The 22,236-nt window shown below is 39.1% G+C and overlaps 1 long non-coding RNA gene across 1 annotated transcript; it reads left to right on the plus strand.

Annotated features, from left to right (window-relative positions):
• The first annotated feature begins 8,765 nt into the window (after positions 1-8,765).
• Positions 8,766-9,297, plus strand: LOC124883583. Its single transcript, XR_007042241.1, has 2 exons — positions 8,766-9,160; positions 9,245-9,297. It is a non-coding gene; the product is annotated as an uncharacterized LOC124883583 (long non-coding RNA).
• Positions 9,298-22,236: the final 12,939 nt, after the last annotated feature.

Here is a 22,236-nt window from a genome sequence, read left to right on the forward strand (position 1 = left end):
GCTGAGCCGAAAAGCAAAGCTCTCAATTTACTGGTCGGTCTACGTTCCTACCCTCACCTATGGCCATGAACTTTGGGTCATGACCGAAAGAACGAGATCACGGATACAAGCGGCTGAAATGAGCTTCCTCCGTAGGGTGGCCGGGCACTCCCTTAGAGATAGGGTGAGGAGCTCGGCCATCCGGGAGGAGCTCGGAGTAGAGCCGCTGCTCCTCCACATTGAGAGGAGCCAGTTGAGGTGGCTCGGACATCTATACCGGATGCCTCCTGGACGCCTTCCTCCGGAGGTGTTCCAGGCACGTCCCACCGGGAGGAGGCCCAGGGGACGGCCCAGGACATGGTGGAGGGACTATGTCTCTTGGCTGGCCTGGGAACGCCTTGGGCTCCCCCTGGAGGAGCTGGAGGAGGTGTCTGGAGAGAGGGACGTCTGGGCGTCTCTGCTGAGTCTGCTGCCCCCGCGACCCGGTCCTGGATAAGCGGAAGACGACGAACGAACGAACAAACATTTTAATAAGTGTTTTAAACACAGATGGGCCATAATGCACTGCCAGCGCCCATAGGCACATTCATAGATATATCAATAGTTAAAGGTAGTGGTGTATAAGCTATAACCTTCCTTTTGTCAGCTAAAACTGCTAACTGCTAATACTAGCACCAAGAAGGTCAAATATTTATGTCCGGCTCAGTGCTTAAAACAATATTTAAAATCAATTGTCCGTAATAGCTATTGATTTCTAATTTGGCATATCAATCTTCAATGTATTATTTTATTAAAAATATTTATTAATTTATTAAAATAATGTTTTATCTTGTTTGGTTAAATATTAAATAACCAAACTTACATATTAAAACACATATTATTACACAACACATCAAATTCTTTTAACATCAGCTGCACTAATATAAAGCTGTGAAAGACATTGAAAGGAAAAAATAAACAGCATGATGACCTCCGGATTTCATAGTTTTCCATTACATGACCGTGTCTTTCTAGGCTGTAAATCTGAGGATTCCTGCTATGACCCTGTAGCCTTTTTTTTCGCTATTGTGGTTCTTGTTTTTCCTCAGAGGTACTTTGTTCCACTGGACCAATGCTATGCCTCTGTCTCCACAGCCTTCAGCCTCCATCTTCTTTCTGTTGGTCTCGTAAGGCACAGAAACACATAAAACATAACGTGACAAAAAAGCGAGCTGCCCAGAGTAACTATGTGATTTATTTGTGTAGTACTTTTAGGCTTTATAATGAAATCTCCCTCTGAGTCCAGGAGTCCAGCTTTAAATTTTAACTTTTACACATACCCTCAGGTTTTCCTTTCTTCCATTTAATAAGCACACCACAGCTACCTAGAGAGTCCCAGTCTTATTTTTTTCCCTGCCTTTACTTCAATCAATGACACATAGCTGGGATGTATCCATGTGTTATGCAGTTACATGTGAGGTTTGCCTTACACTAGAAAGTGCTTCGAAGGTCAGCTGACCACCATCCTATAAAATGGGGATTGCCAGAAGGCTCACTCTGGCTTCCAGTCTTATGAGTTGGAAGCTTGACAGAAACTGTTGGCTCATATAAATCAGGACTGAAAGCAAACATCAAGGCAATTTTATTTGTACAGCACCTTTCATATATCCATTTTGTATAACACCTTCCATATCGTATATTAATTTCATACATGCATAACAGAGAAAAACAGAGAACAAAGAATCAAAAGAACAAGGGTCAAATTGTTTGCATCACATAGCAAGAAACGGTGTCGACAAATCTCAGATTTTTGGGGAGTTTGATACAAAGCTGAAGAGAATAAAAAACATATGCTACCCCCACTTATTTAGTTTTGGTCCTGGGATCACTGAGTTAACAGGTCTCTGATGACTTGAGGGGTCTCATTCATACCTGAGTTTCAGCTCTGAAATGTATTTAGGACCAAGACCATTTATTTCCTTATAGACTATCAATAAGTTTTTAAGTTCTAATCTTTTACAAACAGGCGGCCAGTGCAGTGATTCGATCCATTTTCCTGGTATTGATTAGGACTTTGGTGATAGAATATTGAAAGAGTTACAGCTGCCTGATGGAGTTTTTACAGTGACCTGAATAGACACTAGTACAATAATCTAACATGCTGAAAATAATGCCTTGCATATAATACCTTTTCTTGTTTTGTTAGGAAATCCCTTATTCTGGCAATGCTTTCACTTTGATGCTAGGCTAATTTAACAGACTTTAATTCTGGTCTGAGTTAATGAAGACCCCTATTTTTTTTAGGACCAAAAACAAAGACTTCTGTCTTTTCTGCAACTGAAAGAAATTCAGACCCATCCATTCATGGATGCTTTGGACACACTGACTCAGCAACTGTAGTGGAGCATGGTCAAATGGTGACACCAAAAAACATAAAATTGTATGTCGTCAGCAAAGTTACTGTAAGATATATATTGTACTTCAAAATTTGAGGTAGGGAGGTCATGCAGATATTTAGTAAAAGTGACCCTGGTATGGCTCCTTGATGAACGTATAAGATCTGAATCAATTTAGCACAGTACCTGGCAATCCTAGCTACTTTCCACTCTATCAGTCAGGAGATCCAGTTTTTACTGTGGCTTTCCCATCAAGGTAAGCAATTATTTAATCATTCATTCATATTATGCTTTAGCTATTTTCTTGCTTCAAACAAGCATTTTAATATTTTTATGAAAGACAGTAATTTTTCTTTCTGTTTAATTTTTTTCTTCTTTTTAATGCAAACTTCTTCACTTTTGTTCCTTTATGTTTCTTTATAGGTGTCTGAATTACCTTGTGAATAAACAATGCCTTGCTCTGCTTTAACAAACTACAGAATGCGACAATTTCCAGTAACCAGCTGCACTCTACCTGGTCTGAAAATGAAAAGGAGAGATCAGACCAGTTTCGTCCAGGAGAACTTTACAGATCCACCTGTGATTGCAGAGGATATAAAGGTTAAAGCTAAGACCTGTAGGTTCTCTGTAATTTTTTATTTTATTTTAAAGAAATATGAGGATGTTTCTAGTATAAAGATAGCTCTCATTGGAATTCAGTGTGTCTAAGACATTTGTCATTTTCAGATCTGAAAATCGAAACTGAAAAACTACAAAGTATTATTACGTAAGTGCATTGAGGTGACTGATGTGAATCCAGATCATGGCTTTGATGATATAAGATGTTTCATGTTTGTTAATATTTGGGAAACATAAGAACTCGAGTGTATCAACGATTGTCATCCACCAACACCAATAACAAATGAAACAAATCACTAAATATGTAAAACGTGTCCAGCTTCTCTGTCCCTGCTAAAGAAATTAATCCCCACAGCATGATGCTGCCACCACCATGTTTGGGAATCTTACGCTGGTTGGTCCATATATTCACAGCAACCATTCCAGATAAATAATAGTGTTGAGTGGCCCAGGAAGAAACAACATTAAACTGAATGCATTTCAAAAACTCATTTTGGCTTTCCCTCTTGTCTTACATTTCAGGTAATTCTGTGGTTACCCACTAATGTGTACAGAGATTTTTAAAAGGAATTTTATCATAGGTTCTGGTGGGTGGATTTTTAATATACCCACTGGCAAGCTACATGTTGAACCTTTTGAATGTTTTAATGAGAAAAATCCTTCTACAATGTTTTATTTTAACATTCAAGGCTTCTATTATGAATTATTACATACAGGGGTTGGACAATGAAACTGAAACACCTGTCATTTTAGTGTGGGAGGTTTCATAGCTAAATTGGACCAGCCTGGTAGCCAGTCTTCATTGATTGCATATTGCACCAGTAAGAGCAGAGTGTGAAGGTTCAATTAGCAGGGTAAGAGCACAGTTTTGCTCAAAATATTGAAATGCATACAACATTATGGGTGACATACCAGAGATCAAAAGAGGACAAATTGTTGGTGCACGTCTTGCTGAAGCATCTGTGACCAAGACAGCAAGTCTTTGTGATGTATCAAGAGCCACGGTATTCAGGGTAATGTCAGCATACCACCAAGAAGGACGAACCACATCCAACAGGATTAACTGTGGACGCAAGAGGAAGTTGTCTGAAAGGGATGTTCAGGTGCTAACCCGGATTGTATCCAAAAAATATAAAACCACAGCTGCCCAAATCACGGCAGAATTAAATGTGCACCTCAACTCTCCTGTTTCCACCAGAACTGTCCGTCAGGAGCTCCACAGGGTCAATATACATGTCCGGGCTGCTATAGCCAAACCTTTGGTCACTCATGCCAACGCCAAACGTTGGTTTCAATGGTGCAAGGAGCACAAATCTTGGGCTGTGGACAATGTGAAACATGTATTGTTCTCCAATGAGTCCACCTTTACTGTTTTCCCCACATCCGGGAGAGTTACGGTGTGGAGAAGCCCCAAAGAAGCGTACCACCCAGACTGTTGCATGCCCAGAGTGAAGCATGGGGGTGGATCAGTGATGGTTTGGGCTGCCATATCATGGCATTCCCTTGGCCCAATACTTGTGCTACATGGGCGCGTCACTACCAAGGACTACCGAACCATTCTTGAGGACCATGTGCATCCAATGGTTCAAACATTGTATCCTGAAGGTGGTGCCGTGTATCAGGATGACAATGCACCAATACACACAGCAAGACTGGTGAAATATTGGTTTGATGAACATGAAAGTGAAGTTGAACATCTCCCATGGCCTGCACAGTCACCAGATCTAAATATTATTGAGCCACTTTGGAGTGTTTTGGAGGAACGAGTCAGGAAACGTTTTCCTCCACCAGTATCGCGTAGTGACCTGGCCACTATCCTGCAAGAAGAATGGCTTAAAATCCCTCTGACCACTGTGCAGGACTTGTATATGTCATTCCCAAGACGAATTGACACTGTATTGGCCGCAAAAGGAGGCCCTACACCATACCAATAAATTATTGTGGTCTAAAACCAGGTGTTTCAGTTTCATTGTCCAACCCTGTAGATCTTGCAGGTAATTTTTAGGGTAATGATAATAATTTGCATTAAACAAATTCCTGTGTGCATTTTATGTACCACTCAATTCATTAAGAAGTCATTCAAAGTGGAATCTTGCTCAATGAAAAACTTTAATTGAAAAATCCTTACACTCTTGTCAGGGCTGAAAATGTCTGATTGTACAGCCTTTTCTCCATTTCATTTTTTATTATGTTAAACCAGCAACTTTCAGGGTTTGTGTTGGTGAAGGACCAAAGCGGCAGCAGGACATCAGGTCCAACCCCTGTAGATCCACAACTTAGCTAGAAGAGTCTGTTTAGAGTACAACTATTCATCTTGCTTTCCTCAGTTAGAATGACCTAGTCAAAGTCCAAACCGGAATCCTAATGAAAATATTAAAATAAACTTAAAATTGTAATAACCATTTATAATTTTCCTTCCACTTCATAGAAATTTGTGTTAGTCTAGTACTTGAACTTTGAATAAAGTACTTAGAAGTATGTAGAAATATAGAAAAGTTCAAGGGCATGAATACTTTTGCAAGGCTCTCCAAATCACATAGACTATCATTAAAGCGGCCTTCTTCTGTTTGTGAAAAATCTGTTCCTAAATTTGTAAACATTTCTATTTTATTCAACTTTCTTCCTGTAATTTAATTTATCGTTCCAATGTTGTGAAAAATGTGATTTTTCATCCCTTTTAATGAAATATTGATAGTTCTTTGCCTCTACTTGCAGCCACTGTCTCTAATAAAGAGAGAAAGACGTCGGTTACTTATTAACTTTGCTGCCATTTGAACAGCTATTCACAAGGCATTTGCTAATTAGATTCTCAGGAAGCGAAAGGCACTTTTTATCTGCAGTAAGCCATAAAGTCCTCTATTTTCTGCAGGATTAAAACATCCCATATTTGTGTTACTCTCATCTGTGCAAAACTCTGTCTGTGTTCAGTGAGACCACAAGGGAGCATCTGCTTGAGTGGTAAAGCTTGTATTGTTTTTATCAGAGGTGAGGTAGCCATTATGATAGAAACGTATTTTTCTTCTGAAAACTGAAAAGACAAGATGGTAGCAAGCGCTAATATGATCAGTTTTATTGCTTTCTGAAAAAAAATTGTACCTTTATTTAGAGGGGGAAGAATATTTATAACTATTTTTTACAAAATGACCAGAGGTGCGATTACTGAAACAAAACATTAATGCTCACAATTCCAATAAGATAAATACATTTTTTATTCATACTTTCTCTTTTAAGTAATGCAGAGTCTACGAACCTCTTAGTAATTAATCACTTACCTTTGTTCTAGGGTATTAATTTGTTACAAAGTGGCCCAATTCTCTTAGGAACTTATCAAAATGGGAAAAACAAGAAAACATGCCATTTAAGTCAGGCTGTGTTTTGAATTTCATAATTCAGAAAACTGCTTCAAGATAAAAGCTAGTCATCTAAATCTTCCCAGGGCTGCTTACCAGGACTTCAGAGAGAATAATCAGAGCTGACTTATACAAGTCTAGGGTCAAGAAAAGAGCTGCCAAAATCTCTGCCGACCCCACACACCCTGCACATAAACTGGTTAGAGTTTTACCTTCAGGCCGCCGCTACAGAGCACTGTTTACTAAAACCAGCTGCCACAAAGACAGTTTCTTCCCCCAGGCTGTTTCACTGATGAACATTCAATAGAGTACAGAACAACAGCATACAGATGTTGCAAATGCACCTTTTCTATTAGATATGTGTATATTGTACATTGTAAATTGTAAATTTGTATATTCTGTAATGCAGAATATTGCATTGTACATTGTATATTGTACATTGTAAATTGTAAATTTGTATATTCTGTAATGCAAAAACAGAACAAAAGAGCAAAGTGTACCGGAGGCAAATTTCTTGTTTGTATGTACGAACTTGGCAATAAAGCTGATTCTGATTCTGATATCTACAGTCAGAGCAATAATAAAACAAAGACTTTAAAACAAATGGAACTGTGACAAACCCGGCTGGGTGAGGACCCAAGATTATCTTACCTTGCACAGTGAGTAGGGTGTGAGCATAACATACCTGCTTAAAATGAGAGTCTCCCTTTTGTGCAAGGAGGGTATTGAAGTATGCAGTTCCCAATAATACATGCTAGAACCTGGACTATTTTAACAAAAGGCTGTAAATGTGTTTGCTTAGTGAAGTGACTATAGAAAATTAGAATGAGTTGCTCAGGTAGTAGGTTGTTGCTTTTAATTGCATGCATGCATGTATTAAAGGTTCAGCAAGGTACTAATGTATACCACTCAGAATGCCATTCCAAAGAAGGACACATTCAGAATGATCTAAATTGTTGTTTCAGTATTCAGGCTGATTTATACTTAGTGATGTTATGATCATTAGGTGTTTGAATTTTTGGGTTTCTTTGGTTTCTCTGTTTTCTTTATTTCCCTGTTGTTTATGTTCTCTTAGGTGTTGCCATTTCAGTTCATTCCTTTGTGTTTTAGTTTCTCATTCTTGTTCTCATTCTTGTGTTCTTTGTACATTTAGGATTATCTCTGTTAGATTCTTCCCTTGGGTTTCATGTACAGTATCTCTCTTCAGTTCTATTCAGGTTAATTAGTCTCCTTCCCTCAGCTTCCTGCTTTCACTCTGCCTCAGCTGTTCCCCTGATTACTCACACCTGTAATCTATGTCATTTTCCATTCCTGCCTCAGTATTTAAGCTCCTGATTTCTCATTGTTTACTGCCAGATTCTTCTGTTCAACTGCTATATCCTTCAGTTCTCCGTCGATTTAGCTTGTTTCTACGCCAATGCTTTTGGTCTCTTGTAATGTTTTGTCAAATTTCTTTTATAAATGAATATATGTTATCTAAGTAGTTACCCTGCAGCCACTAGGGGCCTTTGCCTTGAAATTAATTTTTATTATTTTGAGACCCAGATTTAAAAAATTGTTTTTAAAACAAGAAAAGACAAAAAGAAAAGAAAAAACAAGTCAAAAGTCATTCTTTCAGTCAACATGGAGAAACAGAGTGGAGTTTTTCAAAGCCTAAACAAAACTTGAAAGGGGAGAAATAAACCAGTGAGTCAAGAAATCGTCTGCTTTGGTGTAACAAAGAACATCTATTTCAACAGTTTTTTACTAAGAGAAAAAGAAAAAAATCGAAACAAGTGGTGCGAAATTGATGCTTGGAGCAGTGAAGGCGCATTTGCACCAGCTTTTGAGGACCTGAGCTCTAGTTTCATCACAGCTAGTCCAAGTTCATTGGGAGACAGTAGCACTGAGGCGTGCAAAGAGGAAAAAGAGCACAGATTGTTGGAAAAAAAGCTGGCCAGTGTGGAGAGCATCAGATATGAGATGATGATTACAGATGGTACATGACTGCTGTGGATTCTGCCATGCAGAACAAAATGTCCAATGTAAAAACAACAGTTATCTCTGAAAGAGGGACATCTTCACTTCATAATATGCTGCATTCACAGGAGAGTGTGGGTTGGCTGGATTGGTTTGTGTTGAACACATGATGTGTCACCTAAAGTAGAGGAAGTACCACATGAGTAGAATATTTTAGATGTTGGTCATTTTGCCCTTTTGCAATTTAGTAATTTTGCAGTTTTGGTCATTTTATACCAGGAAGTAGGAAGTGTCAGAGTCTGAGTCTTTGTGTGTGTGTGTTGCGTGTTTATTGTGTACTTGTTTATCTAACCATTCAGTGTTCCAGTTGGTGCTGGAGTTCTCAGGTGCGCTGGACAACAGGTGTTTTTCATCTGCTGATTGCTTGGAGGAGAACTTAAGTGGGAGGCCTTAGTGGTAACAAGCTCAGCCAGCACTAATTTTGTGCTTTGTTTTTGAACTCACGTAATCTTGCATTTGTGTTCCCTCGCAGGTTTCTACCTGCCGCTTTGTTTACCTTGCTGAGTTTCGAGTCTGTTCCAGAGTATCTCTAAGCATCTGGATTATTAACTACTGAGTTAAGGAACTACCTTCTTGTGGATTTCTCTCACTTCCGTCTGAACCTTTCAGACACGGACCAAGCTGGCTGCTTCCCGTTTCCTTCGACTCCAAGACCCAGGCATCAGCACACCCTGCTTCTTCCTCCTTCTTGAACATCGGCACCTGAGCTCCTTTTTGCTGGCACCAATCTCACAACAGATAAGACAACTGGACAATTCCCCTTCGCAAGTTAAGACTCTGAATCTCTCTACCCCTGGTGGTTCTTGCTACAACAATTTAGTAAGTCATTTCTCAGATCTAAGTAATCAGTTGTCTCATATCATTCGTTTGTTCACCAATCCATTCTGCTTCCTTCCCTTACAGTTGGTGTTCCCGTCCTAGACTACTTTATTGACAATAAAAACTGTAAAACCTTTCCTTCTGAGTGTTCTCTGTATGTGGGTCAAATCTATGCCGAAAATGACAGGAAGCCATCATAATATATAAAAACACTTATAGTCCAGAAACGTAATCTAAAATACTAAAATTTTAATGCAAAAATTTTTGTCCTACTGAGAAGTATGCCAAAGTATTGTGTAATATATGCACTTTATATTAGGTCAGGGCTCTTTGCATGAATTGCTGCATTAATGTGGCCTTGGCATGGAGGCAATCAGCCACGTCCTGCTGGAAAATGAAGTTAGAATCTCCATTAAGCTTGTCAGCTGAGGCAAGCATCAACTGACATGAGTGGTGGGAGCTGTGGACACATGCAGGCAAGAAGCTGGTAATATGGTAAATGATGATTTAATGAAGGAAAAACTTTCCAAGCGTTAGGAGCACAGCAATGGCAGGTGAAAGCTGCATGGGGGAAATAAAGCTGGATAAGAGGCTTGATAATAAAGCTGACAACAATAGTGGATTTAATAAAGGAATGAATGATGGGTGAGGTTTTATTTTTTTATCAAGGACGGTGGATTGCTCGAACCAGAATCATGTTAGTCTAAGCAACAGAATGTTTTGGAGGTGGGGTGAAGCATAAACTGATGTACTGAGGGAAAAATGCTAGAAAGTTAACATTTCGATGAAACACAGGAGAAACTAGAAAACACAGCGCAAACATCAGCTTTTCCTATACTGTTGAGTTATACTCTGGGTGACTTTTGGATGCTGCTGACAGGGTGAGGAACCATATAGGAATCCCAAGTTGTTGCATCATGGTCTGGCAATGATAAAGAATCTGGATCCAGATGGTGCTCTGCATCACCAGCAAAAACTAATCATCTGTTCCTTGTCCTAATACACATCTTGAATAAACCCAAAATGACACAGAATTGAAAACCAGAAAAAAAAAACATACGCTAAGTCATAAACAACATAAATTGCTTTAAAATTTCCTGTGCTGACTTTGGACTTGATAAATCACAGAGGACCAACAGAAGCAGATGACATGACTCCACAAATAATCACTGACTGTGAAAAACCTCACTCTGGACAACAAGCAACATGGATTCTTCGCCTCCCCATTCTTCCTCCAGTTTCTGGGACAATAATTTCCAAATGAGTTGCAAAATGTATTTTCACTGAAAGTGGACAACTGAGCAACACTCCAGCCTTTTTCCTTTAGGTTTGACACTTCTGACATTATCTCTGCTTCAGGAGTGACTTCACACAGGATATGCAACAGCTGCAGGCCATGTCCATGTCCTGCATACATCTGTGTGTGGTGCATATTTACTGGAGCTGCAGTCCATGCCTTTTGATGTAGTTTTGCATCATAATGCCCTCAAGGCTACATTTATACCTGTTGCTTGTGTACTTTTTTTCTACCACATATTTTCTTTCCTCTAAACTTCCTATTAATATCCTTACAAACACCACTCTGTAAACATCCAGCATTTTTTTAAATCAGTGATCTTTAGTGGCTTACTCTCTTATGTATGGTGTCAGGGACTCTGCTGGACAACTGTCAAGTCAGCTGTAACATAACGTGACGTGACGTAACGTAACAAAACATAACATTTCTGTATTAAAAAGTATTTTTTTATTGCTGTCGTGTACTATTATAATTTTATGAAAAACAGAATTTGTGGTTTTCATTTGCTGTAAATCATAATCACCTAAGTTAAAAAAAACATGAACCATTCAAATATATATATATATGTGTGCAAAGAATCTATATATGTTTTTTACTTTTGAATTAAATTATTGATATAAATGAACTTTTTAATGAACTTGTGATACATTGTGATACACTTGATATGACATTATGTATTTGTGGCATTTATTATATCACTTGTGCTTAGATAACATTTAAATTCTTCCATTGTGGAAGAAGTTGGTCCTTAGATGAAAATAGCAGAGCTTCTGCACCAGTTTAAGTAAATGTGACTTGTTTGTGCTCTGCATTCCTGTCTTAGAGAGTGCATCTTGAAGTTCACATGAAACAATTCCTGGCATATGAGGGGGGCTTTGGTTATTCTGAGTTGCAGGATATGAAAGAGATTAATTTATCAAACTGAGTGTAAGTGGCACACACACATTTAACTGTTTTATAACTTGAGGAATGTGGCTGATACAAACAGTGGAGCGGCACAATATGAAAGCTGCATTCAGATTCATGCATTCAGTTTGAGTGGGTATTTTTTTTTGTCAGTGCAAAGTTTGATGTGTGTCGGAGGCAGAGAAGAAAAACGTTTGTGTGTATGTGTGTGTGGAAGGGGTGGATTGGTGAAGTCATGCTTTTGTTCCGATTTTCCACTAGAGGGTGTATAATCACCATACTTATCAATTTTTAGACCTGTCAACAATCCCATTACATTGCTTGATTTATGGATAGTCAAGAATTTGTAGCACTGAAAATGTGAATTTCTCAAGCTTCAATCAGGATTATTTGCATTACTCTTACATCACCACAAGCTTAGGTTATGTCAGCTCTCTGAAGTGCTGGTTAGTCTGCAGGATGTTTGTATTCCCAATTTACAGTGACTTGCAAAAGTATTCATACCTCTTTGAACTGTTTCACATTTTGTCATGTTACTTCATAAACTTTAATGTACCTTATTAGAACTGTATCTACTAGACCAGCACAAAGTAACACATGATTGCAAAGTTGAAGGAAAAGAACAATGTTATTTTCAAGGGTTTTTCAAACACAAATCTGAAAAGTGTGGCATGGATTTGAATTCAGCCCCTGTTTGTCAATACTGCAGACAACAACCTTTTGAATTACAGCTGCAAGACCTTTGGTGTGTGTCTTTATGAATGTTGCACAATTAAAGACTGACATTTTTGCCCATTCTTTGTAAATTAGCTTAATCTCAATCAGATTTTAGGTCTAGACCTTAATTGGGCCATTCTAAAAAATGAAAATGCTATCATCTAAACTATCCTAATGTCAATCTGACTTGTATGTTTAGTGTGGTTGTCCTGCTGTACAAGGAACATCCATTTTAATTTAAACTCTTATGCATCTCATAGAATGATGCTGCCACCATCATGGTGATGGTTGTACTCAATGTGCAGTGTTTTTCTGTCGCACAAAGGGCCTGATCTTAGACATTTCAGGTAAGGGGCTCTAAATTGCTTGTATATATATATAAAAAAAATGCACATGCCATGTTTCGGGTGATCTACAAATATTGCATGTGCAATGGACAACAGGTGCAAAAGTGGTGCAGACCACCCTATTTAAATGAGAATTATGCTTGTGCTACTGGCTGTCACCATGGAGAGTTTGAAAAAAGAAAAATGAAGTTCGAAGTCATGGAGTTGAAGGTAACTAAAAATAATAATAAAAACATACAGTAACAATAATAACAAAAAGAAGAAGAAATATTATAATGCACTATTTAAAAACATTTGAAAAGATGACAATAAAGTTAAAACTCCGTTGTCAACAAACCCCCCACCCAACCCAACCTGGCAACCTACCCCCAGGCTGTGAAACCTGTCGGCTTTCATTCTGTGTCAAGCAGATTGTTGAAGGGATATGACTCGCTTGACACAATGCAAACCAAGGTAGGGCTATAATAACACGATTATTTAACGGGCTTCTTACGGAGCCTGTCAAGGAACACTGAGGGAGAAAAATAAATAAAAATCTCTCTTACGCACAACACAGGAGTGCGAACTTTCAGGAGCGTCCAGGACGGTTCTTTTACTAGTTTTCCCTCCCATGTCCCTTTTTCAGTTTCTGCTGGTTGTTGATGTTCAGATCTGTGTTTACAAACATGCTACACTATTTAGGTTCAGTCATGGTGTTTTTTTTTTTTTTGCTTCGGTTTAGTTGCATAAAGATTTTCTGCAGTTTTGCTGCAAACATGAAGCAGGCTACGTTCACACTGCAGGTCTTAATGCTCAAATCTGATTTTTTCAGAAATCAGATTTTTTGGTGTGGTTGTTCACATTGCTTTAAAAATGTTGCGGCTCCAAACTGACCCGCATGCGCATAAGAACAATATGAGCGTCGTCAAGCGCAGCACAGCGGTAAACACGGTGTTTCAGTTTCATTGTCCAATCCCTGTAGGTGTTATGGTTTAAGTGCACAACAGAAGCCATTTATTCTCAGCAGTTGCTGTGTAGGAAACACATGAATAAAAGGAGAGTGAAACTCTTTATTGTTCCGTTTTAGGGAGATTTGACTGCCTATTCAGCACAATAAACTGTTTGCATGCGGAGACACAGCCAGCAATAGGGCGGCAAGGATTTTAACAACTTTAGAGAGACCGAGTTTATTCAGAACTTTATCATGTCGAGGGCAAATTTTAATTATATATGTCAACGCCTCTCCTTTCAACTCCACAGGCAGAAAAACTTGGTGCAGTCCAGTGTATCGGACTGCAGCAGCGGCAGATCATCACATGCTCGGTAACCTCGATAGCATTTTAAAGTCAATTCAATTCAGTTATATTTAAATAGCGCCAATTCACAACACATGTCGTCTCAAGGCACTTCACAACAGTCAGGTACATACATTCCAATTAGTCCTAACCATTGAACAGTGCAGTCGGAGTTAGTTATTTATTCAAATTGGACAAAAAGTTTTTCTATCTAAGGAAACCCAGCAGATTGCATACAGTCAGTGACTTGCAGCATCCACTCCTCCTGGGTGAGCATGTAGAAACAGTGGACAGTCACTGGCATTGACTTTGCAGCAATCCCTCATACTGAGCATGCATGTAGCGACAGTGGAGAGGAAAAACTCCCTTTTAACAGGAAGAAACTTCCAGCAGAACCAGGCTCAGTGTGAGCGGCCATCTGCCACGACCGACTGGGGGTTTGAGAGAACAGAGCAGAGACACAAAAAGAACAAAGAAGCACTGATCCAGGAGTACTTTCTATGGGAAGGAAAAGTAAATGTTAATGGATGTAGCTCCTTTAGTCGTTTCACCTAGAAAGAAAGAACAGATAAACTCTGAGCCAGTTTTCAAGGTTAGAGTCTGAAAGAGAGCACATAGAGTTTGTAACTGTTAGCTCAGTCAATCGCCATGTCTAGGCTATGTGGATCATTGGTAGAGGGTGAGCTCCAGAAAGGTGTCACAGGTAGACACAGAGCCAGGCCAAGTGTAGCTTCTAGGAAGAGAATAGAGAGAACAAGGTTAATAGCTGAAATAACAGCAAATAATGCAAAATTGGAGAGTAGTGTGAGAATGTAGCGATGAGGGTGAAAGTGGTCGTTATGTCCTCCAGCAGCCTAAGCTTATAGCAGCATAACTACACAGATAGTTTCAGTTCAGATTATTTAGTTAAATGGCGCTTATTTACAACAATGTTGTCTCAAGGAACCCCACAAAGGGTCCCACTGATGGTCATTGTTAAACTAAAAACCACAAGGATTGGGATACCCCTCTCTGTCAGACCGATTATAACCATTGGAAAAGAGAAGGTAGCAGAAATGGAGGGTGTGTTTGCACCTCAACCATAACTGAGCCGGTTTAGGCTAAACCTGACTCCCCCGTACTCCAACCAATAGGGAGGGAGGAAGGCTCCCTCCCTGATAAACTAAGCCACTCTAACTATAAGCTTTATCAAAAAGGAAAGTTTTAAGCCTAGCCTTAAAAGTAGACAGGGTGTCTGCCTCACGGACTAAAGCTGGGAGCTGGTTCCACAGGAGAGGAGCCTGATAACTAAAGGATCGGCCTCCCATTCTACTTCTAGAGACTCTAGGAACCACCAGTAAACCTGCAGTCTGAGAACGAAGTGCTCTGTTAGGAACATATGGAACAATCAGATCTCTGATGTATGAAGGAGCTAAATCATTAAGGGCTTTATATGTGAGGAGGAGAATTCACAGTCCTCTGTTTCAACAGTTGTATACGAATTTTACAATACAAACTACGTCCCACATCCAGACGGTTCTTATGAGCCTTTTAGATAGGCTTGAATAATGTTTCATCTCTGTTTATTAATGAGCTCTAATGTCTCGCTGTCACTGTGCAGTACTATTCTAGCCCCCCGTCTGTTTTGCAAACTGCCACCATTTCCCGCCTTGCGGCACAGAGTTGTGACGAATGCGATGGAAAGTGACGTCAAAGGCTACGTTCACACTGCAGGTCTTAATGCTCAATTCCAATTTTTTGGTGAAATCCTATTTTTTGGCGTGGTCGTTCACATTTCCAAATATATGTGACTTGTAGTGATCTGTGTGAACGCATTCATACAACTGAAGTGTCCCGCATGCGCAGTAGACGACGTAATGACATCACTGTCCACTGTCTCTACATGCTCATCCCGGAGGAGGGAATGCTGCAGGTCACTGACTGGATGCAATCTGCTGGGTTTCCTTAGATAGAAAAACTTTTTATCCAATTTGAATAAAAAGCTAACTCCGACTGCAGCGTTCAATGGTTAGGATTAATTGGAATGTATGTGCCTGACTGTTGTGAAGTGCCTTGAGACAACATGTGTTGTGAATTGGCGCTATATAAATAAAACTGAATTGAATTGAACATGTAGCGAGCATGCTTAGTGTTTGCGGAAGTAAATAAATGTTGGACTGTGTCTTGCCAGTTTTAAGTTGTTTTCCAACAGGAGCCAGCACATTAACAACCATGTCTGTCATGGTTGTTTTTCTTCCCGCTTCCGCATAGCAAGACCCAGAATAGTGACGTTTGTCGAGTATCAATGACTTACAGGTCGGATGACTGTGACCTGGCCGTACAGACCCAGGTCGCATTTGAAAAGATCAGATACGTATCGGATTTGGGACCACATATCCAAGTGGCCCGGGTCACATTTGAAAAAATCAGATCTGTGTCGTTCCAACTGTCATGAAAAGTTTGGATACAGGTCGCACAAGGGCAAAAAAATCGGATTTGGGTCACTTCAAGCTGCAGTGTGAACGTAGCTAAAGTCACATCTAATCCGCCTTGGTCGTTCCCACTGGAGTCACATTCCAAAAGATCAGATACGAGTCGGATTCAAGACCACATATGAATGTGGCTCAAATTTGACTTGAAAAAGTCAGATATGAGCATTCACACTTGTTCTAAAAAGTCTGACCTGGACACTTGACCCCAAAAATATTGGATTTGGGCTACATTTGCCTGCAGTGTGAATGGGGCCTAAGCTGCGCCACCTTTTCCTAGCTAAATATAAACATAACAGCGTCATCCCATAAAGTAATGGTGTGCTGGATTCATAATGCTGCAGCTCTTAAATGGCATTGCTGGATAGATGATATCTCCACTATTTTTATTTCTGAAAGTCCAATGTGCACAGAAGGTTTTATCTCTCCGTCGTCTCTCATTGTATTAATGCCTTTTTCTCGCCACAATGACCGCAAACATTTTTGCGTGCCAGTTTGCACATGCCTTTCAAACATGCTAAATATAGATGCAAAAACTGTACCCGCAATTCATTTCAGGTTTGATAAATTGCATTGGGGGTGGTTAGGAATTACATTTGCATATCCTTCTCCCATACATTTGTGCTTTTGGGTCATTAGCATGTGTTTTGGGGCAAACAGACTGAAACGTGTGTGCCCACTGTTCTGCTGATTTTACACACGCAATTTGATTTGCACGTGGTTTGTAGACCAGCATTACACACACAAATCAGTTTGCATGTGTTTTTATCCATTCAAACCTTTTGAAGATCAGGCCTAAAGCATTTTGCATGTAGGCATAAAAGTTCGATTTTGGTCCCATCATACCAGAGGACCTCCTCCAACATGTCTGCTGTGTCTCCTAGCTTGTGGTAAACTGCCAGTTTGCTTTTTATGGCTTTTTTTCAGCGATGGATTTCTTTAATTCCCCATTCATTGAAGGCCAAATTTATGGAGTGCCTAACTAATAGTTGTCCTATCAACCACTAAAAGAAGGAATCTTCAGCTCCTCTGGAGATGTCTGAAATGATGGATTGAACAGTGCTCTGAAAGTTGCTCAAACGTTCAGAATCATTTTCAAACCTAACCTTCCTTTAAATTTCTCAATGACTTTATGCCTGACCTCTGTGGTCCTTTAAATGCTGTTTGTTCACTAATGCTAAAACCACTGAGGCTTTCACAGAAGGACTGTCCTTATGCTGAAATTAAATTGCACTCTGGTGGACTCTACTTATTAGGTAACTTCTTAAAACAATTGATTGTAATGGATATTATTAAAAGGTAGCAGATTAAATAGGGCTGAATACAAATGTACACCTTACATTTTAGATTTTTATCAGTAAAAAGGTTAAAAATCAAGTATGATTTTAATATCACTTCCCAGTTATGCACTATTTTGCATTGCCTGTAACATAAAATCTCGATAACATACATTGAAGTTTGAAGTTGTCACATGACAAAATGTCGAAAGTTCAAAGGTATCAAAGGGCACCATATCAGATCAGTAAATAGTAACTGCAAAGATTTTCAGTGTGAGCTAATGAAAAGTAAAAAAAGCCATCTTTGTATAAGGGAGAGAACAACTAAGCCAATCAGCTGATTTGACAGATGATCTAAATTAAAGTTACTGTATTGTTAAGTAGGCCATAACAAACTCCACATGAAGACGACCCACTTCGAAGCCTAAGGGGGTAAATCAGCTGAACAGCATTGTGGTGCCCCATTAAGACTGCAGTAACAGCACTGAGCGGGATAAAGCGCCCTTTTATGAATTCACTGTAATTTAATTAAACCAACAGGGATAAACGTGTGCGGTGTCGCTCACTAATGGTGTGGACATTAACCTTTGGTTCCAGCTGCTTTGCCCTCTAAAATGTTAATAGCTGGGGGGGGGGTCTGAGAGAATACCTGCTCAAATTCTATATGTCTCTCACCTCTGAATGCTCCTGACACTGCATGAATTTATTACGTCTTATTTTATTTACAGCCAAGTCATGTTGTGATACATCTTCATAAGCAGTATTTTATAATGCTGCAACCATAATCGTGCGTTTTAGACTGTTAGCTGCAAACAAAGCCAAATCCTTCCGCCTGGTTTTCGTCCTCGGCTGAAAGACTAATTGTCCTGTCATTTCCATACTAATTAATATGCATAAGTGTCTGTCTGAAGACTATACATTAGGTTTAGTAGACAGCACAATCATGAAAAATTGATGGACCAGCTGTATTATAGGGCATTCATTGCAATATGACACTTTTAATAATCAGCATCAGTGTCTGAAAACCTAAACCGGGATGGTTTAAAGGCAGCTAAATGGGCAGCTTTCTGAAGGGACAGTGTGGGGCTGGACTGATGGGAAGGTGAAGTAACGCAGGAAGGTCTGGTTGTTCCATTAACCTTTTATAATGAAACAGTGAAGTGAGAAAGCTGGACAAATGACACCATGTTCATGTCATATAAGAGGAAGCAGAATAACAGAACCAGCACACAACCCATTTTTAAAAGCACACCGTGTATGTGTTTCCCTGAATTATTCAAGATTTTAGGAAAAAGTCTTTTTTATAATATTTCTCACTCTGACTTTCTGTGACGAGAAAAATAAGGTCTCTAACGTCACAAACCCAAGGCTGAAATGGAGAAACAAAAATCTACCAATCACCAATAATTTGTACCTGATTTCGCAATTTGATGTGATAGTTTTGCACACAATCCCTCAAAACCAATGCTTACTCATCTCTCTGACTTTGCCCTAGTGGATTTTGTTACCTTTTGATCAAGGCCAGGCCTTGTTTTTGAAATCTTTTAGCTCAGCTATACTAAGAGCCTCCTGACTTCAGCTTAGGGCAAGCCAAATAGAAAAGAAACAGAACCAATTGTGCCAGTTAAATCTCTGGAGGAAATAAAAATAATAAGGTTTAAAGGCTTTCAGAGGCAGACAGCTTTTGTTACCTTTATGGAGAGCAAGTCTTTACTCCCCATTTTTGTTGATTTATGCAACACTTAAAGTGAATCTTAAAGGCTTTGAGTCAGCGGTTTTCCTCAGCTAATGGACATTCACAATGGTCCATACCTATAAGCATTCCATTACTTTTTATGTAAATAAACATCTGCCACTATCTCTATTTGTAATATTGAGACTGAAACGTTTATGGTAACCTTTTAGCAAAGGCTAACAATACTAATAATGATTTTTGCAATGACAATCCAACCATGAATGAATTCAGTTAAATACAGTTGCAACACTTTTCAGATTTTTTATTTTTAATGTTTAACAAAACTATCATTTTATTTCATCACCTAATTATGCGGTACTCTGTGTAGATCTGTCACATAAAATCTCAATGATATCCATTGAGGTTATTGCCATAATGTGAAAAATGTGAAAACATTTAAGGGGTATGAATACTTTTACAATTAAACATTAAATGGGTATTGATTCACAAGAAAGAGGTTTGAATAGTAATATAAAAACCATGACCGAATTCCTGCCTAGGCATAAAAATATCAGTAACTTTATCTCATCACAGTCATATAATGAGCACAAGTGAAGGTGTGAAAGAGTCCAGCAAGGCCTTTTATCAACCTAATTATCAAACTGACTGATGTGAAAGAGGGACAGATGTGCTTGAAGTCATCCTCTTATGTTACCAGTGGTTACCTCCAATGAAACGCAGGCAGCCATCATTGCTTCATCAAAATTGCCTCACATCCAAGGAAATTGCTGCCAGAACAATTTTTAGCCGAATAAAAACTGAGGGGTTTGATAGCCGTGGAGAAGGCTCTAGGACATCTAAGAAAGTAAAATAGATACCAAGAATGTCTCCTCCTGAGGAGTATTATACAGAATTATGTCACCACCAGTGCAGAGCTCACTCAAAACTGTCAGGAAGAAGATGTTAGGGCATCTGCATGGACAGTAAATGGAAGGCTCTTGGACAAATGTCTTGAAAAACCTTGAACCTAAGAATTCCACCAATAACAGACTGATATTCGGCAGAAAATACAGAAATGGACAGCAAACAACTTGTGAAAAGTAATTTTTCCTGAGCAATCACCCATCTGATTGTTTGGGACATGTGGAAAATCATTTGTCAGGAGCAGAAAAGGTGAGTGCTACAATAAAGCCCCATGTCAGAACCCTGCCATGAATACTGAGTGGAGTCAAAACATTTTCAAAGAGTGACTTCTTCAAGCATTGCAATGGGAAAAACAATAATACAGTTCAAATTAGTGTATTTTCCAACAAGACAAAGCACAATTTTACAAAACAAAGATGATAACAAAGTGGCTTAAAGATCCTAACATGGAAACTTTGGACTCACAGCCCAGAAATTTTCAGACTTTTAGGATTTTAACTTAAAGGGAATTCTGTGTCAAGTTTAATGATATGTTAGGAATAATGGCCATATCATGGCAATAAAATACAAGGAAAAAAGATAATAAACTATCAAAACAAAACAAGTAGCCAGAAAAAGAGTACATAATAATTAAAGTTCACAGACAATTTAAATTAGATTCTTTTAAATAAACATGTTATAAAAAACATAATTCTGCAGTGGTAGCTTATTAAAAACATTCTCAAGACTAGCTTAAATATAAAAGTAAGATATGCTTCACTGACAGATTCACACAACAAAATTAACAAGGCAGTAGCTCTTGATCTAGTAATAAATAAACATGTGTAAGCCTAGAATGATCAGCCCAGCATTTTTATATAGTGTTTAATCATGTCTAAATTTAAAAGATGCACGGTCTTTTATTTGCAACAGGGTTTCATGAAGTTTGTTCTTGACACATTTATCCCACTCATCTTGCCATTTTTGTTGGTATATCATGTTAACATAGGTTTGAGTCTCTCTGAAACACTGGAGTTATCAGTGTTTTAAAATATCCAGCATTTATATGTTTTATGCTTTTGAATCTTTGAAAATGAGTTTTGCAAATTGATTGTTTGAATATATTCTAGTGCTAACAGCAGAGCATGAGCTTCTGCAGTGAAGAGGGAATACAATTGTGGAGTTCTGAGATTCATCACTTTAAACTTGGACGATTCATGGTAGGCAACACCAAATGCTAAAAAGCTGTACATGGTACACATGTGAATAGGACTTTGACTTTACCTTGTGGATCAAACTCTGAATAATTTAGAGTTTTCTAAGATTCTCGGGGCACATACATACCTGCATTAAATCATCATGGTCAATGTTTACATTTCCCAGGTTATCTTTAATTCTGGTCTGCACGGTAGCGCAGTTGGTAGAAGTATGAATGTCCTAAGTTCGGCTGGGGGTCTTTCAGCATGGAGTTTGCAATGTTCTCCCTGTGCATGTGTATCTTCTCTCCGGGTACTCCAGCTTCCTCCCACAGTCCAAAAACATGACTGTTAGGTTAACTGGTCTCTCTAAATTGCCCTTAAGTGTGAATGAGTGAGTGCATGGTTGTTTGTCCTGTGTCTCTGTGTTGCCCTGTGATGGTCTGGTGACATGTTCAGGGTGTACCCCGCCTCTCACCAGTCGACTGCCCCCACGATTCAGTATGGAAGAAGTGGGCATAGAAGATGGATGGATGGATGGATGTTTAATTCTGATTTCAAATGATCTGAATGAGCCAACGTGCTTGGGTCTGGTCTCATCCTAATATGTGCTTGGGTCCCTTTACCTCAAACTTCCACCTGTGTGTCTCTAGAAGTCAGAATCAGAATCAGAATCAGTGATCAGCTTTATTGCCAAGTTTGTACATACAAACAAGGAATTTGACTCCGGTACACTTTGCTCTTTGGTTTTGTTTTTGCATTACAGAATATACATATTTACAATGTACAATATACACATATATAATAAAAAGGTGCATTTGCAACATCTGCATGCTGTTGTTTTGTACTCTATTGAATGTTCAACAGAGAAACAGCCTGGGGGAAGAAACCGTCTCTGTGGCGGCTGGTTTTAGTAAACAGTGCTCTGTAGCGGCGGCCTGAAGGTAAAGCTCTGAACAGTTTATGTGCAGGGTGTGTGGGGTCTGCAGAAATGTTAGCTGCTCTTTTCCTGACCC

This window comes from Girardinichthys multiradiatus, chromosome 18 (genome assembly GCF_021462225.1).
Source record: "Girardinichthys multiradiatus isolate DD_20200921_A chromosome 18, DD_fGirMul_XY1, whole genome shotgun sequence".
NCBI lineage: Eukaryota > Metazoa > Chordata > Actinopteri > Cyprinodontiformes > Goodeidae > Girardinichthys > Girardinichthys multiradiatus.